Source organism: Lynx rufus, unplaced genomic scaffold (genome assembly GCF_022079265.1).
Source record: "Lynx rufus isolate CCGP_SWC_20201006 ecotype Redwood Valley unplaced genomic scaffold, mLynRuf1.p SCAF_28, whole genome shotgun sequence".
NCBI classification, from domain to species: Eukaryota; Metazoa; Chordata; class Mammalia; order Carnivora; family Felidae; genus Lynx; species Lynx rufus.
In genome coordinates this window covers 8990849-9014214 of record NW_025814843.1, presented here as the reverse complement: position 1 = coordinate 9014214, position 23366 = coordinate 8990849, and the positions used below count along the sequence as shown (strand labels likewise).

The window sequence follows — 23366 nt, the reverse complement described above, 5'->3', positions numbered from 1 at the left end:
CTTCTTCTCTCTCTAAATAAATTTTAAAAAAATTAGAAGCTACATTAAAAAAGCAAAAAGAATCAAATCCATTTAATAGTATATTTTATATAAGCTAGTATATACCAAATATTATCATTTCAACATGGAAACAACATAAAAATTATTAACAAGATACTTTGTGTTCTTCATCCCAAATCTTCAAAATTCAGTGTTATTTGCCACACACAGCACATCTCAATTCAAACCGGCTACATTTCAAGTGTTCAACGGCCAAGTGTGGCCAGTGACCATCGGGCTGGACAACAGGTCTAGATAGATAGTCCGTAGACAGCCAAGTGTCATATTTCTGAAGATATATAATTAACGGACTACAAAACCCACTGAAGCACAAAAAAATGTTTTTCAAGCTCATATTCTCATCCCATGAAAGAATCCCTTTCACTTGTCAGTTTCAGTGTGAATGTATTAGCCCTTAATCACCCAGAACATTCAGTTTCTCAGGACATCCCAATCCCTAACTACACTCAGTCTGTTTTTTTTTAAAACAGCTTTAGCAAGATATAATTCATATAAATTCACCCATGTAAAGTATACAATGGTATGGGTTTATTACATTTTTTTTTAACAGTGGTAAAATACCTATCATGTAAAACTTCCCATTTTAACCATTTTTAAGTGTACAGTTCAGTGGCCTCAATTACGTTCAGGGTGTTGTGCAACCCTCCCTGCTATCTATTTCCAAAATGCTGTCATGACCGCAAACAGAAACCCTGCATCCAGAAAGCAGGTGTCCTCTCCACTGATAGGGTAAAGTGCACCTGTGTAAGATCAACAGGCCAACAGCAGTGATCTTGGTGTTAGCATCACGGTGTTGGGACCAGGAACGCTGTGCTGTGCCTACAGACACTTCCCAGAACCCTCTCTTCCCTCCCTTTCTGAAGCTGGTAAGTTTTGGGATATCATCTAGCTTCGCAAAACGTTTTGCAATAAATCTTTGAGTGGCTCGGCACCCCGTCTGCTCCCCTGTACTCAGTCTCCGGGTTTTCTGATGATGCAATCCATGTTCTTTTCTTTTCTTTCTTTTTTTTTTTTAACTTTTATTAATTTTTGAGAGACAGGGTGTGAGCAGCGGAGGGGCAGAGAGAGAGGGAGACACAGAATCTGAAGCAGGCTCCAGGCTCCAAGCTGTCAGCACAGAGCCCGACACGGGGCTCGAACCCACGAACTGTGAGACAGTGACCCAAGCCAAAGTGGGACGCTTGCTCAACCGACTGAGCCACCCAGGTGCCCCATACACTCCCATATTCTTTCAAATGATATCGCCATAATGGAGGAAAGAGCTACAACCCGACCAGAACCTGAAGTTACAGACGCACCTCTGAAGAAATAAAACTCTTGTGCTTTTCTCGAACATTTGTTTCGAAACAAGAGAATGCTGGTCCACCAGAGCGTCTTCCTTTCACATACTTTCCTTTTCCTCTTTTTTTTTTTCCTAAACAGTTCTCAAGGAAAAATACAAGAAGTTCCGATTGCCTTTATGAGTTTTATGAGGATGAAACAAGATGTGGAGAAAACATCTCGGAGCACCGACCGGAGTTAATTAATTCCAGCATCACCTCCTTACGTGAGGCCGGAGCTTGTGAGCAGATGTGCGGGCTAAATATTCCGGGTCGGTCTTAGCACATTATTGAAAGTAACCTCTCCTCCCCCAGAAGAGTCTGGCACGCAGCTTGCAGTCCCCGACAAGCAGCTTGGACACGTAGAGAAGCGGAATTTAACATTTCCTGATGCCCGCTTTCCCATTTATTTCCAAACCTTTGCCTCTCAACAGGAAAGAAAAGGAAGGAAAAAAATGCCCCCGTAGTCACACGTATACCATGCTGAGTATCAGCCACTAAAAGAAAAGCTGAGGAAGCAATTTTAAACCCTGTTGCCACAAATGTGTTTGGGGAACTTTCACCTTGTTTCTCATAAACTAGAAAGTACACTTCACGTTCCTTTTGATTTCTAATGACCAACGCGTTTAAACTAACATTTCATTTCCAACCCGTGTCTGTTTCAGGGCTAGCAGCTGGACGATTTATTTTGCTAGCTGGTGATAGAATTAAATACCGAGTCTTTGAAAACATTTACAAGCTTTCCCTCTAACCTTGGGTGCACGTTCCAAATTAGGCTACTTTGATTTTTATTAGCTAAAGGTTTACATACTGAAATACTAACACTGTTACCTTCAGAATAAATTGTTTATAGCTCAGGTGCGGCTTAAAACATTTTCTTCGTCTGTGGGGATACTCTGGAGATCGAGGAGGAGGACGGTTGCATTGGTTCACTCTGGATCAACAATTTTCCTTTGTGAGTCAAACAATACGAAGGGTGCACAGATGCAGACGCAGGCCCGGAGGCGGTTGCGAAAGGGTTCTGGTCCTCCGCAAAAACACGGGCTTCCTCTGCACATCCCAAGTGCTTTATAATCACGAAATCACTATCCCGGTGGAGGGCCCCGGTGACGCACTCTTAAGATTGATTCTTTAATACCAACATTTGGACGCAGCAGACAAGGCGTGAGCTGGGACCCCAGGCCAACCTGCTTGCAAAATCGTGACTCTTTCGTTTATTAGCGGTATAGTCTTGCCCCAATAATTTAACCCAAGTCTTGGTGTCTAACCCTGCGAAATGGGGAAGAATTACTCCCTCCTTGTAACTTTATTGTGATCACTTGCACTGAACAGAAGTTCAATTGGTGGTTTCGATGGAGCCGAAGAACCTCCGTCACAAGGACGTCCCCAGTGTGTCAGCCCACAACTGTCACTCATGGCACAGTCACTCCGTCGAAAACGTCTACTGTCTCTACTGAAAGACAAGATCGAGGCAGTTCCTTGTCTTTAGGGGCACACACACAGCACTTCTGGGGACCGCAGATATCGAAATGAGGAGGGGGAGGAAATCCAACATGGGGGACACTAGCCTGGCTTCACAGAGTGTAGCAAGAACCCAATGAAAGGGGCCGATGGGAAAGAGGCTTATGGAGAAGATGACGTTTGAGCTTTGACTGTGTCTGTTAGATAGGAAAGGCAGGAAGAGCATACCTGGGAGAGGGGACGATATGTGAGAAGGCAGAGGACTGGAATGGGTTGTTGTGGCCGGCATGGCCACCAGTAGGTGAGGCCGCCTAGGGCTTTCGTGTGCCAGCCTCTGAGAGCTGTTATTTTGCCCTAAAGGGGACAAGGAGCCACTAGAGGTTTCTAGCGTGGAAATAACACCATCATCTTTGTTTAGAGAAGCTGGATCTGTCAGCAGAGGGGCAGATAGACTGGGGCACTGAAACGCTGGTGCCGGTTTCGGCACTGGTTCTCAAAGGGAGAAGACGGGCCTCGGGACCAGGCGGAGGAAAGATGGGCGAGACGTCTCAGGGGTGAGAGGAACTGCATTTGGTGACACGCTGCAGCAGGCCTGACCCGGAAGCAAGCGGGATGGGGACACCAATGACCAAGAAAGAAGGTAAGGAGCGCAACGCGTTTGTGGGGGAGGCCCCTCTCCAGGTGAGGGTGCTGAGGAAAGGCGGATCTGGCGTTGCGGGGAGACAGAGTGAAACCTGACCAACACCTGTATGAGGCTGGGGCCACAGGTATGGGTCAGGGTACCGCTCATCCGTCGGGGATGGGACACGACCCGGGAGGGCACGTACAGTAGGCAGACACAGAGGACAGGGCCCCGGATGGCCCGGGATTTAGGAGCTGAAAACGATGTAATGCTTTATTCCCACCGCGTAGAGAGCACCAGAACACTACCCCGTATGTAAAAAAGGCATCTTTGGAGTCGAAGCACAAGAAACTTACACGGCGTTGAAGAAACTTAGAAGTGGACTGAAAAAGGGCCTTAAGGACTGACCTAAGGGATTCCAGCATCATCCGTTAGGTAATAAGAAAACACCCGAAGCTTTCTGAGCATTGAAGTCCTGTGACTGAAGTGGTATTTTTAAAAAGACTGATATGAGTGGTGTGCAGGGAGGAAGACAACGGGGGAGTCTCCTCCACGAGGGAGCCCACGAGGAAGTAACTGTGGGAACCGAGCCCCTGATCTCCGTCTGTGCCGCACCAAAAAAGCCATCTGTTGAGGTTCCACGGGATCGCCACCACGCTTAGGACGGAACCTGGACTCCAGGCTACTCAGGTTTTAATAATCCGGATAACAATTTGATGGCGATGGACATAACAGAGTGATGATGAACCGTCCGAAAAGCCCGGGCGAGCTGAGAGATGTTTGGCCTGCATCAACATCCGAGCTCTGAGATGGGGGAAGGGGGTGGGGGGGGGGAATACAAGGCAGATTTACAAAAGAAAAGGCCGCATTGTGTGCGCACTGCCTCCCACCATCTGTTCTTCCCCCAGGTTAGCGGAATGAAATAAACTCTCTGGGCAAGATATTGATTCACATTTTTCAAGTGCTGACGCCCGCTCCGGCCGCAGAGCTGAGGTCAGAATTCTTGTGTCCTTTTCCAGCCAAACTGATTTCAGGACAGGCAAGCAATCACACAATGCTCTTCCGTGCAATAAATATGAAAATACTTAACCTCCCTGGGGTATTAGGGAGCATAAATCATGTCTTTAAAGGCCCGTGACGAGCTGAAATGAAAAGCGTTCAAAGTAGGAAACGCCACGAGCCCACGACTGCGGCCGCTCACTGGGTTGTTTTGTGCAGATCGCTGTGCTATTAACTTGGTGAGTTTTACGGTCTGAAAGTATTCATCAATAGCTAACTATCAGATTGCTTAAACGCTCTACGGCTTGCACATCTGTCCAAATGGGCTAAAGTCTCCAACATTTATCGTCTTGCTCAAAACAGCTGGTTTTTCCTTTCTTTTTTTTCTTTTTAAAGGACTTCTTGATGGAGCCATTAACAAGAGGGTCCCCTCCTGAGGGCCGACGACAGCCTGGGGCTGGGGGACCCCGCTACAAGCATGGAGGCTTTCCCCAGTCTGGTATTAAGAGATTTCAGAGAAGGGGTGTGGGAGAGATGAATCCAAGTGGGAGAGGAGCAGGGGCAGGGATTACGGCTCACCGCTTTGTGTACGTGAGCAAGGAAAACGGAGTCAGACGGCTGTGGGCTCTCGATGCACACAAGGAGCGACTCTAGTAACGTTAAGTACAAAATAAATGATAGAAGCCACAGCTGATTTTTACGAGTGTGGTGAACGGCAGGCCTCGAGAGCTGGTCACAGAGGGGCACCAAGTAGCTGTTGTGCCAGCTGGGAGACATTAAGGCAACAGACATCACCCCTGTTGAGTGAGATGAGGCCTCTCCTCCCCACCAGCAATGCCCTTCTGCCTTCCCCCTACCCCCCCCCCCCCCCCGCAGATTTTCATCTCAAAGCCACTACGCTGGGAGGGATCTCCATGGCTGCTTTCCCCTCTGGCGAAGTCCAGCCACTGCCCAAGGTAGGAACCTCGTCTGTCATCGTCACATGTACTTGTGGGGCCACCGCGATGATTCTGTGATTCCCTTTCACGGTTACAAAGTGCTTCCTGGAGTAAAATCCGACACCGGCACCCCCGGGTCCCAGCTCTGGCCCCTTGGGTCAAGTAGAACACGTCGATTTCTGCTTGAAACATTCGATAACCTCTCCTTTACAACATACCTCTTTTTTTGTTTTTTGTTTTTTCCTCAAGTACCTAGGCCACTTTGCAGATCCAAGTGTGATCCAGGGACCAGTGGTTTGGGCACCGGCTGGAAGCAGTCAGAAATGCAGACTCCCAGGCCCCACCTCCGGCCTCCTGACCGGGAATCTGCACTGTCACAAGATTCCCAGGTAATTCATACGCACGTGAGAGCTTGGGACCAGACGCTGGTAAACATTTTCCGCAATGGGCCAGATGGTAAATATTTTAGGCTTTGCAGGCCGTATGTCTCTGTGGCAATTAGCGCCAAGAGCAACCATAGATAATATGTAATCGAACAAGCATGGCTGTATTAAAAATTAAAAAAAAAAAACTTTATGGACACTGACGTTTGAATTTCATGTAACGTTCACATGTCACGAAGCAGCATTACCGCTTTTGGCTTTCCCAACCACTTAAAAATATAGAAGCCTATAATCTTAGCTTGTGTATCGTACAGGGGACGGGCAGGCAGCGGGGTCCCCAGGTTGCTGAGCCCTGCTCTGCCTGGTAACACTACCAATTACACTGGGGCTTGGTCCTCAACTCTACATTATGTATTCCGCTTCCTTAACGCGGCATGCATAACTGAATCAAACACAAAGGATGATTTTTCAGTAATGCGAGACCATTATTCCTTTTGACTCTAACACAGTATTTCTTCTGATGCAGATGGGTGCTTAACACAACACTTATTTTTAGCACGGCAGTATATATATATATATATATATATATATATATATATATATATATAACACAGTGGGATGATATATCTGTGAACAATTAAAAGTTGTTTTCTTTCTTTCCTTTTGTTAATCATTTTGCAGAATGAACTTTTATCTTCAGGAGCCGTATCTGCACGCTGGGATAACTGATGGCCACCGACTACACTGACTGCTACTACACTTTCCTCCATGTAAATGCGGTAAGTTTTCATGAGGAAGGTACCACTGATACTCCTTCCTCACAGGGGAAGGGGTTAGTCTAGAGCTGGAACACCCTGCCATTCTTCTTCTTCTTGTTTTTTTTTTAACCACTGGAAAAGTTCTCACCAGAATATCCCCTGGCATACAGGAAAGATAAAAAGACACGAAGCAAAGTAAGTCCTTTCCACGTGGGATTTTTCAAACCTTGGTCAACACGGATAAGGGAAAGCTGCGTGGTGATGGCATAACCCAGCCCATTTCCAGAACCCTGGAAGGTCTCACCAGGAAAGGGAGGAAAAGAGAAGCTGTAGCGAAAACAGCTGAGAATTACTTTCAGAGTCTAATGACTTCCGATCTGAGTTACTCCATTAGATCCCACAGGGGGGATCACTGAATGAGATGATTTTACTTCCTTATTTAAAAAAAATTTTTTTTAATGTTTATTTATTTTTGAAAGAGAGAGAGAGACAGCGCACAGGCAGGGGAGGGGCAGAGAGAGAGAGAGGGAGACACAGAATCCGAAGCAAGCTCCAGGCTCTAGGCCTTCAGCACAGAGCCCGACGCGGGGCTCGAACCCACGAACAGCGAGATCGTGACCTGAGCCAAAGCTGGATGCTTAACCGACTGGTACCATTACTTACTGGGGCTGGGAGCCATCTCTTATCACCCCAGGCCCTCAGCCCTCCCTTTCGATCCCTCCCCAAAGCTTGCAGATTCTTCCTTTCCCTCTCTCTGACATGCCCCACTCTCCCTTACTGTCAGCATCCTAGTTAATGCTTCCATCAAAATCTATCGGGCCTCGGACATCCGTGATCCTCGACGTCACTGCCCGACGAAATCCACATGAACCACTTTTTTTCTTTTTTTTTTTTTTTCTTTTTACTGCCACGGACACTCTCAACAATCCTCAGTAGCTTCCCAACACTGAAGTCACTAGCCCCAAGTTCCCAAAGCTTTCGCCCACTCCTCCTTCAGGGAAGAATGGCCCAGTTCTGCAGCAATTTGACACCAAAGCGATTCCCACCCTCTCCTTCCAGAGCTCTTCTCTTTCTGTTTCATCTGCCTTATGTTTACTAGCTCCTCCTGGAGTCTGGAGAGCCCCACCTACCCTGACCGAGGCGCAAACACAATCCCCAAGGCTCCTTTACACCTCTGTACTTAAAGATAACAGAATCTGCTTATCCAGTGGGCTGGGGTGGTTACTAAATTATTAAACTCCCACCAAACGATACACAACTTTCCTTTTTGACCCTCCTTCAAGGCTGTCCACTCTCCCTTCCCCTGTGCATGAGTGACTTCTTCATCCCTATCATCACTCATTCATTCACACCTCCCTCCCCCACCCCCCGCCCCTGCCCCAGGCCACAGCAGCGTGCCACATCAAGTTCCACACAAAAAAGATCTTTCTTACACATCCGCTCCCATCCATAGGGGCTCCCTCCATCCCTCATTCACAAAACTTTCACACGTTCTTCTCTTACTCGGCTCTTCAGCTCTACCAACGGAGTCCTTTGGCTGGGCCAGGCTTTCTGGACTGCACCGGCACCTTCCGGCCCTAGTGAACTTTCAGAAGCGTAAGACACTCCGTGTCCAATCGGCAATGGCTCAGTGGAATTATTTCCTGCCTCGACCCGGCCATTCTACCGTAACTCATCACAATAGCCCTCCATGCAAAGTTGGGAAGCACTGTTCATGGCAGTAACACCTGGAGCTTAGAGAAGTGATCTAAGATGCTAAACCCCAGGGCCTTTTCATGTGCAAGAGTGTCGTGAGCACATCGTCTTTCCAAAAGAAAAACAGCGAATAGTGTGTGTGTGTGTGTGTGTGTGTGCGTGTGTGATTACACACTTAACACACATTCTCTCTCTCTTTCTCTTTGATGCAACTTCCTGACCCTCAAAGCCATTTCCTTAGGGTACGGGCCATGGATATGTCCGTGGATGTTTCAATAGCTGGTCATGTCAAGGCAGACAGACTTTTTGTCTTCGCCCCCGAAAAGAACTGAGACAGACTCTTTCTTTCAAAAGTTGGCAGAGATGTGCGGCACGGAGGTCCAGCTCATTTGTCGAGGCGAACATGTTGCTGTCTAACACAGACCGATCACCAGCTGGGAAGCAAGGCATTCGCTGTAGGTTCACAATAACACTGGCTCTTTGCTGCTCGGCTGACCATCAGTGACAGATTGATGTGCAGTTCTTTGCGCGGGGACGCTGGCTGCACGGGAGAACTTGGGGCAGCTAAGCAGGTTGTAAGTATATTATTCATGCACTCCCTGCCTAGAAAAATAAAAGCTTCCCACCTTTCTGACCTGAGTTTGGAGAACCGTCAGGGACCGAGTTTGCTTTGTGACTTGGAAGGCTGCTCCCAGCCTTCCAGAGAGGCATAAAAAATGAGTACCTATTGGCACTTTCCAATGACATGCCAAGATCCACAAAGAGAAATGACCACGGAGCGTTTTTTTTTTTTTTTTTTTCCTTTTCCCACTGCGAGGGGGAGAGAAGAGACATGATATTTCATGCCGCTGCTAAAAGAGTCGGTTTTGTAAAAACAGATGCAGTCCGGCAAGCCAGGCCAGGATCTCGGGAAAAGAACGGCATGTTGCTGGGTGTCTCTGAAGCCGGGGAGGAGAGTGAACCTCTCGAAAGGAAGAGCTTTAGGGCACCACGCAAGCAGGCAAGGCAACAGTCACTTAAGGAAACTGGGACCTGAGTCACAAAATTTGAAAAATGGGTCAACTTGTTGATGGGCTTTATGTCGTCCGCGTCTGAGTTGTTACATTTTCCAAACTTTTGCACTTTTTAAAAAAGCGTGACACGCTTCCAAGCTAGGATTTACTTTTTGAAGCCATGATGATAATGGGGCACCTCGGTGGTTCCGTCGGTTAAGCATCTGACTCTTGATTTCGGCTCAGGTCATGATCTCCCAGGCGTGGGATGGAGACCCTGCTTAAGACCCTCTCTCTCTTTCCCTCTGCCCCTCTCCCCTGCTCCTACGCACGTACGCGTGCGCACACGCGCTCTCTCTCTCCCCAAAACAAAAACTAGTAACAAAAAAACAAACTGTGATGATACTTTAGGTGCAGTAATATTGCAAAAGCTGTCTTCTACACTTGTCTTGCCGTTAAGACATTTTCACCAAAGATGCCGAGCACAAGAAAAGGGAGTAATCAACTCGGGCGTCGGGGACGATCTTGCTAGAGCTTACGAGAATGCCTGGCGCAGAGGGGATCCTCACTAAATGTTCGCTGACGGCCTGGCCGTTCGCTGGAAGCCGACGTGGCAACACCGTCACTTGTTATTCTAGCCTACGAGGAGGCTAATGTCGAAATCTCGAGAGCCGTCTTCCCACAGGCTCCGAGAACCGTCTCGACCAAGAGACGCGGTCAACAACCCTACCATTCCTGCTGTGCTCGCGCCTCGGTCCACAGCCGAAGGTATTACATGGAAGCCGGATGCGAAGAAGATGCTTGCCCGTGGGATTAATTTCCGCACGCCTAGCGAGAGGGAGGAAGCGGACTACTGTTTTCCTTTTCACGGGAGTGCTCTATGGCTTACTCGCTACAAAGATAGAAGAGGAATAAATATGTACTAGTTAATGACGGGGAGACGCTACAGTTTTGTGGCAGCAGTACAAAGCCAGGAAGTTTAGCAGTTTCCAGAAAGCCGCATACGCTTTTCAGCGAAAAGGGCTTGTGATAGCACTTCCTAATGAAATGCCAAAATCCACACCGAGAATGACGGAGTAGCCGGGTTTTTTTTTTTCTTTTTTCCGTTTTCCCAACACGGAAGATACACGGTATGTCACGTCACCGCCAAAATAGTTTGTCTTGTAACAATATATGAAGGGAGACAGCTTATTACACCACCTGTACTGTACTATTTGTTAGTATTTTAATAGGCGATTAATCTTGATGTGATAGGATTTAAGATTTTTATTTTTTGGCACATATGCTCAAGCTATTATGTTATAAATCTCAAACATTTCAGCAAATGTCATCCTGATTGTTCCCTACTGCACAGAACACTACCAGTGAAATATTCAAGGTCAGGAACTTGGATTCTTTACCCACTGTATTCAGGAAAACCAATTTATTGTTCTGTCTCGGTAAAGAGGGGTGATTTCTTTGGGGCCTATATCACACTGGCAGCCAATCTAGAAAACTTATAATTACTTTGAGGCAATGGGGGTTTGGGAAGTGCATTAATCTGTCTCTGTGAATTTAAACACATACCCGATAGCCATTACTAGGATAAAATTCAGAGTTCAACATTTTATATTACTTTTTAAGAATGAAGTGTGTGCTTAATATGTTTGAATGGTGCACGAGATCTTCTAACATAAATCAAGAGCCTGTCTTTGCAATGGGGGTGAAATCTTGGGAAGGTCTCGAGGTGTTTTTAAAGCAACCTTCATGCCAAGTGATCCTGGTTTGGCCACTTAGTATTCTCATCAATTTATTGGAATAAACATATTTTATTACACCTGGCGTTAAACCAAATCACTACGAATCGCGGCTTAAATTAAGCAAAATTTAAGCATTTTCTAAAACATCAAAATATAGGCGAATTTGCCCACACGCTAAAATGTATCGGTAACCCCCACAGTGATATCCGTGACCCTTGTGTGGTCATCCCTGGACACGCACGGAGCGGAGAGGAATTTGAGTCGTCTGACGTGCACCCTCCCAGCTGTGGTGGCGTCTTCCTGTTTGGGCCCTTGCGCTGTAACCACCGAGTGTCTGTTTCCTGGTCTATATTTAGTGCCATGGTTTTCACACTGTTGTGCCTTTTGCGGGTGATTAGGCATGGCCCCCAAACACAGGCTGGGATGTGCCTGATGGAGAAAACGCATGCATTTTTAGATAAGTTTTGTTAGGGCTGGTGGGCATGAGTTCAATGTTAATGAATCAATGAAAGAGATTAAACGGTGTGTCTTTAAACAGAAACACACTTAAAAGAAGATTACATATTGATCAGCTGACAAAAGGCTGTGACCAAACTCTCCTGGGAACCTAATCTTGAATTTCCCCTGGGATCAATGGTTCAGTACTCACTAATTCAGAGGTCACAGTGATTTTATAGACCATACATACAATAAATAATGAGAACCAGGTCCAATTATTTTTTAAATGACCTTCATATAAATAAAACTTTCACTATTCAGAGAAAAAGAGATTTGACTTTTGGAGGGGAAGGGATAAGCCCTCCACGTTATAAAAAATATTAATGGAACAAATTTTTAAAGAGGTGCTAAAAATGGCTTGGAACTTTTTTTTTTTTTACTATTTATTATTTATTTACTTTATTTATTTATTTAATAAATGCTTTAAAATTTTATTTAGAAAAATTTTAGATTTACAGAAAAACTAGAAAAGTATTACAGACTCTTTAACTTCACTCAGTTTCTTTGAAACCTTCTTTTAAATGACGCTAGCAGGGGCGCCTGGGTGGCGCAGTCGGTTAAGCGTCCGACTTCAGCCAGGTCACGATCTCGCGGTCCGTGAGTTCGAGCCCCGCGTCAGGCTCTGGGCTGATGGCTCGGAGCCTGGAGCCTGTTTCCGATTCTGTGTCTCCCTCTCTCTCTGCCCCTCCCCCGTTCATGCTCTGTCTCTCTCTGTCCCAAAAATAAATAAACGTTGAAAAAAAAATTTTTTTTAAATGACGCTAGCAAGTGCTGGAGAGAATGAGACACAATTGGAACTCGGATACCCTGCTGGTGGGAATGCGATTTGGAAAACAGTCCATCAGTGTCTTTGAGCACTAAACATACGCTCATCATACACACCGGCAATCCTACTCCTGGGAAACATGCAAGAGAAATAAAAACGCTCGTTCACACAAAAACCCAAACACAAGTGTTTGCAGCGGCATTATTCCCGAGTGCCATAAATCGGAAACAAGCCAGTGTCCTTGGACCGGTGAAGGAATCGACAGGGATGCAGTGGGGACGTCTTCAGCAATAGAAAGGAACAAGCTACAGATACAGGCAATGATGGGGGGTGGGGGGAGCTCAGACACGCCCACGCTTTAGTGAAAGCAGCCAGACACAAAAGCTACACCGCGCACGATCCCGTTTATATTCCATTTTGGAAAAGGCAGAGCCCTAAGGAGAGGGAACAAATCCATGACCCCTGGGGGCTGGGGATGGAAGAAGGAGCTGGCCACAACGGGGCACGAGGGAAGTTTCTGGTGCGATGGACCTGTTCCATATCTGGTTGCTCCTGTTTATCAAAACGCATAGAACAATTCCCCAAAAACAGGACAAAATTTACTACAGGCAAATTGTATCTCAATAAAACCACTACACACTCAAACACACACACACACACACACACACACACACACACACACACACAAAGGTAACAAAGGACAATGATGCATTAACGACTGCCATGCCTTCAAATTTTCCTCTGATTTTTGCCAATGCTCACAGGCACACATTTAACTAGCGTCACATAAACGGATGATCTGTGTTTTCAAAATTCTAGTTAAGGGGCACCTGGCTGGCTCCATCGGTTAAGTGTCCGGCTCAGGTCTTGATCTCGTGGTTCACAGGTTCGAGCCCAGCGTCAGGCTCTGTGCTGACAACTTAGAGCCTGGAGCCTGCTTCGGATTCTGTGTCTCCCTCTCTCTCTGCCCCTCCCCCATTGCTCTCTCTCTCAAAAAATAAACATTAAAAAAACATTTTTTTTTTAATTCCAGTTAAGCAGGCAAAGACTAGCACAATAACGTGGTTGGTAAGACGCACCAGTCAGCTTCCAACTGGCATCTTTCTTGCACTTGTGCGGAAATGGTTTTGTTTCCTGGGGCGGGCGGGGGGGGGGGGTCTTCTCAGTGTTTGTGCACATATCTGCCCCTGCCAGTGGAAGACAGACAACTGGTGTCCTGAAAAGAGACCCCTTTGGGGCCCTGCTGCATGAGAGGAACCCTCTCCCACTTCCAACATCAGAACCAATGTGTGCGGAGCACAGACTGTGAACCAAGCCCCACGAGCAGCACTGCAAACCCAAAAATGAACTGGACAGCCTGCCTCATCTCACCTCCTCCATCGTAAGGCAGGAATGCCGGCATGAACTTGACCCCTCGAAACCTCTGGCATGAGTTCCACTCCACAATTCTCTCCTTTGTTTATACTCTCTCTCCCTTCCAGCATTTATCTTCGGAATTATTCCCTTTCCCCAGGCCCAGTCTCACCGTAATCCCATTAATGTCTGAACGTTTGACTCAGAGGGTAGTTGGAGCTGATGGTGCTTAAACTCGTCTCCTTATGGAGGAAAACCAGGGCCACACATGTCAATGCTGTCACACCTTTTCTGCTCACGCTCTCTTACCAACTGTGTGTGATCTACGGAGACTGACAGTCCCAGTTGGGAACTTAACATGAGGGATCATTTCAATGTTTAATGTAATCTTCCAAAATAAGTACAAGTTCCTTTTGGGTACGACGGTTTTCATAGTTTTTCTAAATAAAATGGCGCCTCTGACATAGACGTGGCCTCTGCTAGAGTTCATGGTTTCTGATGATTTACAGGACTTAAAATACCATATACTCTGTGTCAGCTCAAAGCAACTAGAATCTCTCTTCCAAGAGTTATAATTTAGTTCCTACAACATGTATGTCCAAATTATCTTTGTAATTTTATAAATACACCCATCTATTAAGTTTTTCTTTCAATGAAAAATGAGTATTTAAAAGTGGGAATATAACTGGAGGTGTTGGGGGACGCCTGGGTGGCTCAGTCGGTTAAGCGTCTGACTTCGGCTCAGGTCATGATCGCACGGTTTGTGAGTTCGAGCCCCGCGTTGGGCTCTGTGCTGACAGCTGAGAGCCTGGAGCCTGCTTCGGATTCTGTGTCTCCCTCTCTCTCTCTGCCCCTCCCCCACTCACACTCTGTTTCTCTCTCTCTCACAAATAAACATTAAAAAAAAATTAAAAAAAAAAAACCAGAGGTGTTGGGTTTTCCCCCAAATGATTGCTGACTTTTGAACACTTCAGAAGAAACAAACGGGTTAGTTTAAATCTTATACAAACACACACGTACCTACACGCAGTCCCGGGATTCTTAGACAACCGAACCAGAGTCTCACCGCTTAGGAAGTCGGGAGTTTGACAGTTTGCTTCTTTTTTTTCTGATTCGGTTTAATTCAAGGTGTAGCTGATGCATACTGTTCTTTCTTAATCCAATTAAATTGCCTTGGTGATTTAAATATAAAGTATGTGAATTGCCCCGCTGGGGTCCAACAATAATGAGTGACAATAACAAGATGTAACAGAGAAGATATGTCCCCAGGGCGATTCCATCGTCATTACCACTGGGCTGGTAGGACACTCAAAATTCTGGTTCCTCGGTAGTAACCGTAACATAATCGGGTACCATCGTTGATGTTTCACTCTACGTACTGTAACTGATCTTCACTCCAGACATTCCCAACACCCCAAAGCTTCCCAGTGGAGCCTGTCTGAAACAATTAGCCGTACTTTCCCTTCCTTCAAACACTTGAGTGTTTGTAAGAGGAAAACTGGTGGAGAAAGGCCGGTAAGAGGGAAAAACAACGCTCTTCAACCTTTCATGTAATTTAGACACCAAATACAGAAAAAAAAATTTTTTTTTTTTTTTGCTCACCTAGAAGTTAAATAAATATAGGGGTGCCTGGGTGGCACAGTCGGTTAAGCGTCCGACTCTTGATTTCTGCTCAGGTGGTGATCTCGCGGTTCGTGGGATTGAGCCCCGCATCGGGTTCTTTGCTGACAGCGTGGAGCCTGCTTGGGATTCACTCTCTCCCTCTCTCTCAAAAATAAATTTTCTTAAGAAAATAATTAAAAAATAAAAGTTTGATTTGTTAAAAATCAACTGAGAAAACCCACTTTAAAAAAAAAAAAGAAGGTAAATACAAATACAAAGCGTTTTTATTTCTCAACACTGGTTCTTAGTCAATTATGATGCTTATAACTGGGTGTCCCAATGGGATGGGCTGACCTCAATCTTCTTTTAGGTCCTTCTCATTTCTAGGGCCGAACCTGGCCAGTGATTGGTGTGAGAATCCAAAAGGTGAATTTCCTAGGCCCCCAAACTCCCTGATACTGGCTCACACTGTAGGTTCATCCAATCCATTGTAAAACTCCGGGAAAACTGAGAAAGAGAAGTATGAATGAGCTTCGTTGCCACAGCTGTAGTGAAAATGCGTTTAGTCCATGGAGAAAACAGTGTTGTTATCAACAATGTGCTCCACGGTTGTGCAGATCGTGAAAAACCCACATGCTCAGATCTGAGCACAGGCACCATGTGGAACCTTCCAAAAACACTCCAAAACCCCAATTACTCATTTTTTTCTTATAACATATTGTAAATGTTTTTTAACATTTCTTTATTTTTAAGAGAGAGAGAGAGCAAGAGGGGGAAGGGGCAAAGAGAGAGGGAGACACAGATTTGGAAGCAGGCTCCAGGCTCTGAGCTGTCAGCACAGAGCCCGACTCGGAGCTTGAACTCATGAACTGCGAGATCAAGACCTGAGCCAAAGTCGGACGCTTAACCGACTGAGCCACCCAGGCGCCCCAGGTATGCATTCTTTTTTGAAAGTTTACTTATTTATTTTGAAAGAGAGAGAGAAAGAGGCAGAACAAGCAGGGGAGGGGCAGAGAGAGGGAGAGAGAGAATCCCAAGCAGGCTGTGCCCTGTTAGCACAGAGCCCAGTGTTGGGCTTGATCCCATGAACCGTGAGATCGTGACCTGAGCCGAAACCAAGAGGCGGACCCTCAACCGACGGAGCCAGCCAGGGGCACCCTTTGGGTACGCATTTTTACAAGAGTAGATAAGTGACAGCAAAGGCACTGGGCGATACCAGGGAATGCATAGCAAGGAAAATAATTTGGCATATTGGTGTGGAAAAAAAGCACAAACGAAACCTGTACAACGTAGCCAGTAATTAGAGTGGCAGTTGAATGAAAAGTAAGATTTTTACTATGGTATCGGAAAGGGAAGCGTAGAGAAAGAGGAACCCCAAACACGGACAAGAATGCAGACACTCCAGTAATGTCACGGGCCTTGCGGACGGCACGTTATGTCATTCACAAAGCGGGCTGGCCACACACGCGCTGTCTTCCATCTAAGACCCTCAGAGTCATTTATAAAATTTTTATAACTTACAACAGTAAGGGGAAACCTGCAACCAGTAAGTCTAATTAGGGATCCGACCATTTCTCATATGAAAAACTCGGACCGACGAATCCTCTGTGGATTTAGGGGTACGGTTTACGGCTTCCAGCACATGCCTCACCGCCCTGACGATACAACTCCAGGGACGTTAAGTATATTAAATATGCAAGCTTTGGGCGCCTGGGTGGCGCAGTCGGTTAAGCGTCCGACTTCAGCCAGGTCACGATCTCGCGGTCCGTGAGTTCGAGCCCCGCGTCGGGCTCTGGGCTGATGGCTCGGAGCCTGGAGCCTGTTTCCGATTCTGTGTCTCCCTCTCTCTCTGCCCCCCCCCCCCCCGTTCATGCTCTGTCTCTCTCTGTCCCAAAAATAAATAAAAACGTTGAAAAAAAAATTTAAATATGCAAGCTTTAAAAATTTTTAAAGTTTATGTATTTATTTTTGAGAGAGAGAGAGAGAGACAGAGAGAGAGAGAAAATGGGAGAGAGGCGGAGAGAGAGAGAGAGAGGGAGACAGAATCCCAAGCAGGCTCCGCACTGTCAGCGCAGAGCCTGATGCAGGGCTCGAACTCACGAACCTGTGAGACCATGACCTGAGCTGAGATCAAGAGTTGGGACGCTCAGCTGACCGAGCCACCCAGGCGCCCCTGAATATGCAACCTTTAGAGGAGGCCCTCACTGGACAGGCAGGGCTGGAAGCCATGTGAAGGAAAGTACTGTTTCCCCCGGACGTGATCTCTGTCTCCTTTGGGAAAATTGTCTGCTGGCGAACGGACGGAGGCGGCCAGACTGAGCCAGGGTATCTGGGGAGTGCAGAGAGGGACTGCGGGGCCCAGGATGGTCTTTGGAGCAGAAATTACAAACGCTAAGTGGAAACCCAGGAGTGGTGGAGAAAAGGCTTGGAAAGCAACCGAAACAGCATTTGACCTTTGGCCTCTCTGATCTCAACCTGGGCTGAGCCTCCGGCTGAGTTCACGGGGGCCACCGAGCAGCTGTCCGGTGATAACCGCTTTCATAGCTGTCGGCAGCATTTGCTTAAAGCCAGTGCTGGGGCTGTTCCTGCTCTGTGGGGATGGAAAAAGGGCCTACGTCTCCCTCCATTTCTCCCCCCGCCTCCCCACCGGCTTGAGCTATCCTAAATTAGGAAATCATCTGGATTTGTACAAATAATCACTTCTTGGCATGTCCTCAGGGTCTGCTGAAATGTTATTTCGGAAAGGAGACCTTGGATGCCTGCAGGTCACAATAGGAAATGAATCTGGCAACTGGAAAACGCACCTGCTGAAGGTCCAGGCCACCTCACTACTCAAACAATGTGTCCATCCTTCCAAACATCTTTTGTGTCTTTTATGGGGGGTGAAAAAAAAGAGTTCTAAGTTATTACACTTAGTATGATCCAGAAAACAGCCCTGCTTCCTCAGATGTGGATTCGGGGCAGGTGGAGGGCGGTCTTCTCCAACATTTTGTCACAGTTCAACAAACGCTCATTTAGAGTCTGCCTGATTTATACGCGGTATCCCGCGAAGCATGTGTGTATCGATTAGGACAGCTTGGGTTTCAAGTACGTAGGAGAAAACCCAAGTCGAACTGGACGGAGTGAGAGGAAAGGCTTGTCTCATGTGCTGAGACCTTCAGGGGGCGCTCCGGGCTCGGCCGATGCAGAAGCCCAGAGAAGCCATCTAGTAGTCAGGCCTTCTCACCTTTGCGCTCCTTGGCCCCTGCAGCTGCAACAGATGACCACAGGTCAGGGTCTTGGAACAACACACACCATCCGTCTCACGGTTCTGGGGGTCGGTCAGGAGTCTGACGCGGGTCTCCCAGGGCTAAAGTCAGTGCGTCGGCAGGACCACGTCCCTTTCTGGAGGCTGCAGGGGACGACGTGTCTCCTTGCCTGTGCCCGGCTTCCAGAAGCCACCGGCGCTCCCTGGTGCACGGTCCCCACCGCATCCGGAGCCAGCGGTGACCGCTCTAGGCTCTCCCGCCTGCCTCTTCCACTTCGGGAAACACCTCTGATTACACTGGGCCCATCCAGACAACCCACCGTAATCTCCCCAATAAAGGCCCACACCTTTAATCACACCAGGTCCCGTAACACAGCGGTGCCAGGGACCGGGGCCTGGGATCTCCGGGCCCGCTGATCGGCTACCCACAAGCTCTGTCCCTCCAGCCTCAGTGAGGGCTTTGTCCGCAGGCTGGCTCCTCTCACAGACATGAAACGGCAATGACAGTAGAAATGAGGGTCCCGTCCAGATGTGCCTTCTAGAAAAAGAAAAGGGGGAGCCACCTCTTTCTTGCGTCTCTTCCTTAGATGGAAAAGGAAGCTAGGACGGGTCACCTGCCCGTCTATCAATCCAACTTTTGACAAGGAAGAGAGGGTTGGCTAGTAACTGGGATAGACTAATAATTTCGGGACGGATGTCAGAGTCAGCCGTCAAATCCACTGTCGTGGCAAATGGATGTCTTACGTGCCGCTACCGCCTCACGTCGGCCCTGTGGGGTGGGATACTGTACATGTTTTACCAAGAAAACCGAAGGCTCGTTTGAATTTTACTGTCTCTTCTGGTTACAGATACTTTGTACACACTGTTGTATACAGAGTTGTACACAGAGATGTAAATGTAGGCGTGCGGCGCTCTTAAGGACAGGAGAACTGGGGTTGAAATCCATTGTTTTTCTACCAAAAGAAGGCCTTTTTTAAAAAAAAAAAATTTTTAATGTTTATTTTTTAGAGAGAGAGAGAGAGAGAGGAGAGAGACAGAGCATGAGCAGGGGAGGGGCAGAGAGAGAGAGGGAGACACGGAATCTGAAGCAGGCTCCAGGCTCCGAGCTGTCAGCAACAGAGCCCGACGTGGGGGGCTTGAACCCACAAACTGTGAGATCGTGACCTGAGCCGAATCAGACGCTCAACCAACTGAGCCACCCAGGTGCCCCCTATTTTATTTTTTAGAGCAGAGAGAGAAGAAGAGAGAGAGAGAGAGACAGAGCATGAGCAGGGGAGGGTCCAGAGAGAGAGGGAGGACACGAAATCCGAAGCAGACTCCAGGCTCCGAGCTGTCAGCACAGAGCCCGACGCAGGGCTCGGACCCATAAACTGTGAGATCGCCGACCTGAGCCGAATCAGACGCTCAACCAAAATGAGCCGCCCACGTGGCCGCTAAAAGGCCCTTCTGACGCTAGGCAGTGCTATCAACAGCCATTGACTCTGGGAAGCCGGTCTTACAGCTTCCTAGAGGACACGAGAAGGTCCCACCTTTCGGTCTGTGGTCATGCTCTCACTCCTCAGGGGCCGTCAGAAGGCCAGCAGACCCTTGAGACGTGGGGGCCTGCCTCAGCGGCGGCTCACAGGCCCGCTCTCCCAGATGGACGCACTGACACGCGAGGAAAAGAATCGCTGGGCGCAAAGTGCCAGAAGTCTGAATTTTCTCGGGCGTATCAGTCAAGGCCTGATCAGGAGACACGTACCATAGCAGTTCTCTTAACGGCGAGAAGTTTAAACATAGACGACTGTTAACAAGATAGAAAGCTGTGGACTAGGGTGACCGAAAGGCGTGGCGACGGAAAAACCCTGCGGTATCGTGGAAGCTGTACAGGGAGCAGAAAGAATCCGTAAGAAGCCGGGAGGGGCAGCTGGCTGGCTCAACAGGCACTGGACATGCAACTCTTGATCTCAGGGTCGTGAGTTCGAGCCCCCACGTTGGGTGCAGAGATTACTTAAAAATAAAAATCTTAAAAAAAAAAAAATTAGAAGCCTGGAGGTGGGCGCTGTGGAAAAGGAAACTCAGCCTTCTGAGAGAAAAGGTGTTTCTCTGCTGGAGCTGGTTTTGGGAAGGCACCCAGTGAGGCAGACCCTGCACGTGCTGGGAAACTGCCCGTGGGGTCCAGCCGCTGCAGGGATGGTGGCAGCGTGTTGACCCAGGCATGGTGGGAAGCAGGGGGAGAAGGTGCGCGTCCCTTTTCGTCCTCGGCCTCTGGCCTGTGCCACGTCCCTCCAGTGCTCCAGCTGGCTCCACAGAAGGTGCCGGCAAGGCGAGAAATGTGGCCTGCAGCTGGTGCCAGCCACAGCAGAGCCAGCTGGGGGGCATCGAGGAGGGCCTGGAGCTGACAGGTCGTGGCTTAATAAGGAGCACAGGACGGGCACACCGAGTGGCTCAGTCGGTTAAGCGCTTCAACTCTAGATTTTCGGCTCAGGTCATGATCTCACAGTTCATGGGTTCGAGCCCTGCATCAGGCTCTGTGCTGATGGCTCGGAGCCTGGAGCCTGCTTCGGATTCTGTGTCTCCCTCTCTCGTCTGCCCCTCCCCAGCTTGCACTCTGTCTCTCAAAAATAAATAAACATTAAAAAAAAAAACTCAGCAGCTATAAGAGGTGATTATCGAAAAGAACAGGTGCTTTAGAAAGAGATTTTCCAAGGCGCTCCTGTAAATAGAAAGGTGTGCTGAGGATTTAAATTATGGCCTGCGATTCTGATCTCTCCATTAGGATATGCAATTATCTTTAGGAACACAGCCACGACACCAGGCAAGTGTTTATGCCTATATTGCAAGTCTACTGCTCCGTCTGACCCTTAATCACGTCTCAAAGTCAGGTGCGCACCTTACACAGAGTGGGCTGACAAGTGTCTGCTGAACAACCTCTTAGATTGGTGCGAAAGGCCACGAGAAGGAATAGAAAAGCATCGAAACACGAAATCAAACTGTGATCGCTAGTCTCCAGCACTTGTTAAGCAAAACACTGAAATTCCTGGAGGGCCCCGTGTGATGAAAAAATGTCAAGTGTGTGTCGTAAGTGAAGAGTGTCAGAAGTGGGCACAGAATAAACGTTCCAAGCCAGGGGAGCGGCCAGACCCGGGGACCAGGCTCCGGACTTTAAGTGCCCTGTGATGCCAATCTCCGCCTCTTAAATGCACGTTTTTGGGCACGCCTCTGAGCTGTTTTAGGTTTTAATGTATTCTCCGCCATGAAGTTATTCAGAATTATTCAATTATTCTCCCCTAAGTCATCCTCCAAGTTTTCTCTCTATTCTCACCAAAAACAGTTCGTTGGTAACAGGCAGAGGATTATTGCTTTGTGTGTGTGTGTGTGTGTGTGTGTGTGTGTGTTTTCCAAACCAGAGAAATGTCAGGCATGTTCTTTTCAGAGTGATTTAAACAGCTCTAGCGTTACAACTACACAGAAAGAACAAAGATACTAAAGTATCAATCATCCTGCCCCCGCCCGTCCGCTGGTGAGAGAAGCTGCAAACAGGCAACGGGGATGCTGCCTGCTGGCTTCGGGGCTCTAGCTCCGCCTGGGCAGCTTACAAACACTCCCTCTTCCGAACATATGGAGCAAAATCGGGCAAGAATCTGCCTTGGTGTGAACCCCGACTGGCCAATCAAAACCAGAAAAGTTCCAAGTTCAGGGGACTAAGCCCCGAAGTGAACCGAGCGTGGTGAAAAGGAAATTGTGCGTGCTGCAGAAATTTATACCCTGAGAGCAGCCGTATCACAGGTGTGCGGGATCACCTGGAGGAACGGGACTTTCAGAAGGGCGAGTTCAAACGTTTCTTCAAGCGGCACGCCTGTCATCACGGGGTCCTCGAGACCCAACGGCGCTCCACGGGGGTCTGGGCGCGCCGCGGGCGGAGGACTCACGGGGCTTAACCTGGGGCACTCACTGGGCTAAGCTCTGCGTCTGCATGATCCTATTTGGGGTAATCCTCACAGCCCATAAGGTAGGTGTTATCACCCCACCGTCTACATATGGGGAAGGAGCCTTGGAAAGATTAAGGAAATTGCTCTCGGTCACGCTGGGCTAGAGGAGGGGGCCAGGGAGGGGGTGGGGGGTGGGGGGTCGGCTCCAATTCCAAAGCCTTTGTTCTTAACCACCATACTACTCAGTACGCTTCCCCCGTTTCATAGAAAAGGGTAAAAAAAAAAAAACACCTGGGAAAATTAGAAGAAATATTAAAATGTGAACAGGTACAGGTTCGGGCAGGACGGTCTTTGGAAAATAACGTCGTGGGGCGCCAACTTCTAGAGAGTGGACGAATTCATTAATTGCTTTCGGAGATAGATTAAGGGAGGGTTTCCAAGACGAAAGGCATTTTGGCTACTGGGAAGGACCAACATTTTGAATGGTTCAACAACACAATGAAGAAATAAGCGGGGGGAGGGGGGGGGGGGGGCGGGGAACGTCGGTTAGGTCTTGCAATTCTGTAAAACACGAAAAACTCAAGGAGTATATTACAGATTCCCAGCCGGTTTCATCCTAAAAGGAAGAGTGATAGTCAATTCCCACGCTTGTTTCCAACAACGAAGGGACACAGACCTGTGTCCAAAATGCCCTTGTCCCTCCTCCCTCAGCCCGACAGGCTGAACTGGGCCCGTGGTGGTGGCCCAGAGGCTCCAGAAGAACCAACAGGATCTCAGCTCCAGCAAAACATCACCAACCACCTACGGAGCACAACGGCGTCGCGATGAGGACACTCACAAGTCACTAGTGTGTGAGACAGTGTGCCCTTTATTACGTTTTATCGCTTTTCATCCTCACAAAAGCCCTGTGAGGTGGGCGCTTTGTTGTCCTACTCTATGTTTTTTTCAACTTTATCCATTTATTTTGAGAGAGAGACAGAGCACAAGTGGAGGAGGGGCCAGAGAGAGAGGGAGGAAAGAGAA

The 23366-nt window shown here is 47.9% G+C and overlaps 1 protein-coding gene and 1 long non-coding RNA gene across 8 annotated transcripts in view; one reads left to right on the top strand and one right to left on the bottom strand.

Moving 5' to 3' along the window:
- Window positions 1–23366, bottom strand: part of STX8 (syntaxin 8) — a 252080-nt gene that overhangs the window by 140936 nt on the left and 87778 nt on the right. The gene's annotated exons all lie outside the window — the stretch shown is intronic.
- Window positions 2982–11048, top strand: LOC124519610 (uncharacterized). Of its 7 annotated transcripts, none has more exons than XR_006964147.1 (9): window positions 2983–3480; window positions 3753–3897; window positions 3987–4152; window positions 4371–4700; window positions 4858–4960; window positions 5338–5417; window positions 5649–5788; window positions 6464–6561; window positions 8465–11048. It is a non-coding gene; the product is annotated as an uncharacterized LOC124519610 (long non-coding RNA). The 7 variants fall into 7 exon arrangements; XR_006964148.1 differs by having other exon boundaries at window positions 2984–3480; window positions 3753–4152; window positions 4371–4455; window positions 4593–4700; XR_006964149.1 differs by having other exon boundaries at window positions 2982–3480; window positions 3753–4152; window positions 9639–11048.